The sequence below is a fragment of the Cynara cardunculus genome (assembly GCF_001531365.2).
Source record: "Cynara cardunculus var. scolymus isolate 2C chromosome LG 8, CcrdV1, whole genome shotgun sequence".
Lineage (NCBI taxonomy): Eukaryota > Viridiplantae > Streptophyta > Magnoliopsida > Asterales > Asteraceae > Cynara > Cynara cardunculus.
Window position 1 is genome coordinate 25649556 of NC_037535.1, and position 7455 is coordinate 25657010.

A 7455-nucleotide genomic window follows, 5' to 3' on the forward strand; every position below is an offset into this window, starting at 1 on the left:
GATCAAGGATCTAATATTAACACTTCAAAGTGATCGGCTTATCCGCGTTGAGTTTACGTCCTGACTTAAATGACCAAGCTTAAGAATCAATAAAAATGGCAACACCCAAGTGTGCCCTTAAATCCTTAAGCTTGACTCACACCCACACCCACACCCACACCCACACCCAAGGGGGTGCTTAGCTCATAATGAAATTAGAAAACATAACAGAAATAGAAGAAGAAAACTGCATAAGAAATACTTGAACTGAAATTAAATAYTTACTGGTGCCCACAGAGGGCACACAATGGAGTGGCGAGAATAACAGCTAAGTTACGAAATTTAAATTACAAACTGAATATAAACTAGTTCTAATGCTACAAAGCTTTAAAGAARATGCTCCAAGGTGCTGGTGGAAAAGTTGGTGTTGGAAAAGTTGATGTTTTAGATGGATTGGAGATGCCTCAAATATATAGGGGAAAGGTGGGACCCAAACACTTTGTCCAATGGGTAATGATCACCCATCACCACATGTCTTCTTCAATCTTCATCAAGTCACCTCCTCTTGAAATGTTGCAAAAGGGTGAAGGTACAACCAATAAATGTGATGGAAAAGCCATTACATCATGGTACAATATGAACTCATCCAAGTCTCATCATCCCAACTAGGTTCAATCTTTCATGCAACCAAGTAATTAGATTTGAACTTAGCATTAAATCTCAATAATACCCAAGAATATGAATATCATAATTTTGTTCAAATCCAACTAGATGCCAATTTTACCAACAATAAAGAGTTTTTTAGACAATAATTAAATTCTTAACCTTTCATCACCTCTTAACATATTTTGAACCAAAAAATAGAATATGAGCAAAATGGGTACCAAAGATACAATAAAATAGGGGTATAGAACAACAAATAACTCTAACAAAATGAGAGTTATCAATAGACATCTTTACTGTTTATTAAATTTATCGGTTGGTTTCTTCGTTTATTGGTGTGTTTGTTTTTTTCATGCATTTTTTTCTCTTGATTGTGGGTTAGGTTTGCTTTTGATTATTGTATCTTACTGTTTCTTGAATCAGGCATGACTCTTGCAATTACAATATACATCAATGAGTGTTATGATGCATGTAGTTATACCCATTTATTTTTTTTATAACGTGAATTATAAATTAATCGGTAGATTGGAATTAAAAATTAATAAAGTGAATAAAAATAAATTATGATATTTAGTTTAAACAAAATCACGAGTTGATAGTTCACACCCAACAAACTTCCAACACTTTGTGTGGTAACCATTTGTAGTTTATTTGTGTGAACATGATTGTATATAGTACTTTTTTGGACTTTTATTGAAATTATTAAAGTTTTATGCTCAAGTTAATACAAATTGTATGAAAAATTAACGTATTTTAACTTTATTTATATTTTGATAATATACTTTTAAAACTTTCATTTTGTTATCTAAGATGTAAGATTTTAACATTTAAGTACCCAGATAACAGGTTGAAGTATTAACCGGTTATCATGCTGATGTGACGAGCGATGTGGTATCCAACTCAATATTATTTGCTGACGTGGTTAGTGACATGAATTTTTTTAATCTAAAATTAGTTTTTATAATCTAAAATTAGTCTTCAGCCGTTTACCCGGGTACTTAAATGTTTAAAAATTTAAATCTTAGATATCAAAATGAAGGTTTTCAAAAATACGTTACGCAAAATATGAGTCAAATTGAAATACGTTACTTTTTCATGCAATTTACCCTAAAATAGACTATAAATTTGGTTCATATGGTTTGTCAAGAATAAAACTTCTCATTCCTGTAATTTCAAAATTATAAGATGGTTATCGTTGTTTGTAAAAACATTTTAAAAACCATTAAAAATTATGTTAAATAAATAATTTTTGATCAATTTATCGATTTTTTGTCCAATTAAAAACACATGAACCAAAATCATAAATCGATTTTGATTAGGTAAAAGACAATAAATTAATAAATAACAAAAATCATCCTTATTTAACGGTTGTTGAAAGAATTGACTAAATCCAAACATTTATGTAAATCACAGTAATCACCTTGTGATTTTAAAATTCAATAAAAAAAATCTAGGGGTGGTTTGGTAGTTTCTTAACGGTTTGATGCAAGATGATTGAATGGTCAGAATGATAAAGTGGCTCTTATGATACAATGCAACATGAAATATGGTTGTTTAGTAATTATTCATAATGAAATTAGGATGCTGAACGAGGGAGACCCTATACACAAAATCATTCTAAGGGTTTTATAATTATTAAGAAACAAACTTTTTCTTTTTCAAACAAGATTCACCTCTTATTAATTTAAACATTATGTTTGAAACTATTAAAATATAAACAAGCAGACGACTCTGTAATTTTTAACAAATTTATAGTTAACTTTAAATAAAAAGTAAAGTAAAGTAAAAATGTTTATAGCTTTTAAAGAAAATGGATAGTGGTGGAGTGAAAGCATCGACTGCATTATCGCAGTGCGACCGGTAACATCTCTTTTCCTCATTTTCAAATTATTATCGATTGTGATATGTTAATTTTATTTTTAATATGTTCTTAAATGTATTTTATTAATAGATAAATTGCATAAAAATGACGTATTTTAATTTGATTTTTATTTTTAGTAATGTAATTTCAAAACTTTTATTTTGGTACTTAAGATGCAATGTTTTAAATATTTAAGTAAACGAGTAACGGGTCGAAGCATTAACCGGTATCATATTGATGTGACAAGTGATGTGCTATCCAACTCAGTATTATTTACTGACATGGTGAGTGAGATAAAAAAATTTTAATCTAAAATTGGTCTTCAACCGGTTATCCGAATATTTAAATGTTTAAAACTTTATATCTTATGTACCAAAATGAAAGTTTGGAAAATAAATTACCCAAAATAAGAATTAAGTTAAAGTACTTTGTTTTTACATACAATTTATCTTTATTAATTAATTAATTTACAAAAAAATTGTAAAAAAATGTGACGAGATATGAATGAATTATTGAGTTCGTTTCATACACTAGATTATATGTATCATTATCAATAAACCATCTTTTATTTATAAAGTATTATTTATTGATACATAATATTATAATAAATATAACTTATTAAATTTTCATATCTCAATTCGTGTAACTAATTGCAGATAAACATAATCAAATACAAGATAAATATTTCATTATAAATATAAAAAATATAAAGTATAATTAGAATAATTATTGAATTATAATAAATATTTAATTATTATCTCTATAAAAAATTATATTATTAAACAAAAAATAAAATACCTTGTTTTTAAACGTAATAAAAATTAAATAAATTATATAAAAAATATTAACTTTAAAAAAAAAGTTAATTTGATGGTAATATTAATATATTTTTTTAAATATTTTATGATATTTTTAATTTGTATTTTATTTAGAAAAAAACCAGTAAATGGAGGGCCCACAAGATGAGAGTGATGACCGCTTTTGCTTTGACTTTCAAATCACTCTCATTTTCCATGAATTTCCTCTTGACTTTGGACTTCTAACCAATTTCCATACAATTTCATACCAAACGCTCCGAATATATTCTCCGATATTTATTAATTTATATTTAAATTTTTCTATAATATATTATAAAAACCAAAATCTTTAAAAAAATTTCATTAATTCTAGTATTAACTATTATTTTTCTCTCTTATACATTTAATTTCAATAAATTTATTTTGATTAAAATATTATTTCTCTCTCCTCCATAAAGTTTTAGAGATTTCTTTGAATTTAAATGATTTTTTTTTACAATCTCTCTACTCTTTTCTCTGTTTTTGTATTGAGGATAGCATAGCTATTGGAGCAATAAAAATGCTATTATTTTACTTTTCTCCATAAATTCATGTTGAAAATAATCATTTTCGTAAAATCATCGTATAAAATAGTCGACTTTTTAAACCGCAATAGTCACCTACCTTAATTTTAAAATTGTCAAAAAAATAATAATTCTTCAAATGCACCTAGTGGACTGATATAACAAATATCTACCAAACAGACAAAATAGATCATGATAGATATATTTAAAACTCAATTAAAAATGTTTTTGACATATATGAGGTTTTCTCGACGCATAATAAACTAATAATGATGGATTTTAATAAAAAAAAAATTAGGATGAAAGCAAATCTCTAGCTCAGTTGATGAATAACTTGATGAATACAGATCAAACCTCCAACCCACACCTTTATTTACTCCCACAAACGTCCCAAAAGCTCTAAAGGTTGCCCCAAATTCGTCTACAATAAAAGAAAAGTGAAAAAAATGAAGCCCCAAATGGCAAAACCGTAGAAAAAGTGGTTTTTTCCCATCTGGGTGTTCTCGCGACCTCATGCGTCCAAAATGCTTCCAAGGAACAAGGATATGCATGAATCTCTACTTGATTTTTTTTTTTTGATTAACCTGGATATCCAACCCGCTATATGAACCAACTAATACAATAATGACCACATGTTTTCCAGATAGCCCGGAGTCACTGCATTTGAACCTTCGTGGCCACAAGTGGATTTTTATTCCTCCTTGGATTTGAACCTACAATCTCTAGGTACTTTTGACATTTGGAGTCAAGCTCAAACCAATCAGGCAGTTTATGTTTGACCTTACACGCATGGGAGGTCGGACATATCACAAAAACTCAAATTCCAATGATTCCCGTGGGGGATACTGCCGACTTGAGTTGCTCGTGGCTCACATGAGTCTTTAATATAAGTTGTACACACCTGCTTTAAAAACTGTAAGGTGAAACATAATTTTAAAATAGAATAAAGAAACTAAAAAAAAGTAAAAAGACAAAAAAGGAAGGGCCGGATTTTAAAGGCCATTTTGGTTGTTGAGGTTTTCCAAATGTTCACAACAAAAAGGATACGAGTTTTAAAAATATGTAACCATTATACTTTTTAATTAATAAAATCATGTTTTTATTTTTAATTATAGAGATGGAAATGTTATCCACTTCATAATAATTAAGTGTAATATAGGAAAGTGGATATTTACTTTCAGGGACAGACCCAATTTTTTTTTTTCAAACAGTGACACCGTTTGACTATAAGAATAAAATATAAGAATTTTTTTTTCAAACGGCGACAGCATTTGACTATAAGAAACAAATGTACAGAAACCACAAGGGTGGTGTCTGATTGGTTTGAGCTTGTCTCCAAAGATCAAAGGTACCAGGAGGTACCAGGTTCAAATCCAAAGAGAAATAAAAATCCTCTTGTGGCCATGGAGGTTCAAATGCGGTGACTCTGGGCTATCTGCAAGGCAGGTGGTCGTCCTGAGATTAGTCGGCTAGCATAGCGGGTTGGATATCTAGGTTAATCAAAAAAATGTACAAAGTTTTTTTTTCTTCCAAACAGTGACAATGACACTAACGGGATTTGAACCTGGGTCTGGGATGAAATAAAAGTCTTGCAAACCAACTCTACCAAATAAAACTTATTCTCATTGTAGTTTCAAAATACATACGGTGACACACAACAAATTAATACGGTTGCACCTTTCACGGACCTAAATTTTTTACCTTTCGACGGTGGAATAATACGGTGGCACATGCCACCATATGCTCTACTCTAGGTCCATCCATGTTTACTTTTGAAAGTTGACTAATTTTAGAATGAATTAAAATAGTAATCTAGATACTTATGTTGGGACGAATGAGTATTTAGAGCATCTCTAATTCAAAGTTCTTATAAGCAAAAAATGTTGGTTCTTAGAATAATTACAATTGGAAAAAGTACTTATAAGAAACTCACTTTTTTTGAATTAAACAAATTGTACAAAAAATGATTTGATTTTTAAAAATTATACAATATAATTTTTATAAAAATAATGATACAGTGATGTGGTCGTAACAGCAAAGTAATTTATAATTTTCTGTACAATTTTTTTAATTCAATTTTTTTATTATAATTTAATTTAGGTCTAATAACGATATAATTTATTTTTAGCTTAACAATATAATTTCTATAAAAATAATGATATAGTGATGTGATTGTAACCTCGTTAGAATTTGGTGGAGGGCATGAAGATAGAGTTGGTTTTTTTTTTTTTTTGTAAATAAATATTTTAACAAGTTATTCATACATTACAAGGACTCGTTAAAAAAACAATAAAAAGATGAAAATACAAAAAATGTCCATCATCTAACGTTAATGGACCATTTCTGTAGCAAATATAAGGGTTGTTTGGCAATTGCTGAATGGTTTGGTGCAAAATGATTAAGTGGTCAGAATGATTAAGAGGCTTCATGATATTGTGCAAAATGAAATATAATTGTTTGGTAATTGTATACAGGGGCGGAACACAATATGGGCCTATAGGGGCCCAGGCCCCTGTGATTTTTTTCCCAAATACCTGTGAGTAGTTTAGGCTGAGCTTAGAGAAAACCAAAAATTTCCATCGGCCCCTCCCCTCCAATCCCTTCCCGAGAGACGACTACTCAGGGCGATAATCGAACCGAGAGCGAAGGACGACGGTGACGCCGTGAAGGACTGACGGCCGACGGGCCACCACTGCAGCGAGCGACCAGGAGAGGCGACTGAGGCGACTGGCAAGACAGTCAGGGAGGCGGGGCGGGAGCGACGACCAGCGACCAGCAGGCAGCAGCGACAGCAAGAACGACAGCGAGTCATCGACGGACGACGGTAGTAACTAGTAAGCCCCTGCTTCTCTCATTCTCAGGTGTTGAGTGTTGACTGTTGTTGTTCAACTTCCTGTTCTGATTCACATTCACTGCTTTGCTTCTGCTTCACATTCACTGCTTGTCTGCTTCTGCTTGACCAGTTGACTGCTAGACCTAGATGGCTAGATAAAGATTGCTAGTGCTATTGCTTGGTGCTAAATTGTATTGAAAAAATGCAAGGGGCATGTTTGGTGCTAAACTGTTTGGTGCTAAATTGCTAATGACAAATTGCTACTGCTTGGTGCTAAATTGCTAAATTGCTAATGACAGATTGACAGATTGAGTAGTCTGTAGAGTTAAGTTAGGGCTTGTGATTTGTGATTCTGTGAATACACGGTGTACCATTGGAATAGCCTTAAGCCCTTAACAGTTCACTCTTCACTAGTTCACTGGTTTGTTCATTGGTTTCTAACTGTTTCTTTGGTTAACACTTAACAGTCATGGGTTTGTTCTTTACTGATTTAGGTGATTATTAGGTCTAAATTTATGACTTTATGTGGTGATTTAGGTGATTAATCTAACACTAAAGTCTAAAAYTGCTATGTAGATAAAGATGAAAACTCAACCTACCATTCATGGGTTTTTTAAAAGAAAGCATGCTAGTTCTTCTTCTCAAGATCCCGAAGAAACAATAAATGTAGATAATACCCCTGCATCTAGTATTCCGCCTATTGAAAACCCTTGCAAAAAAGCTCAAATTGAAAGTAATGATATTGATCTGGGTACACTA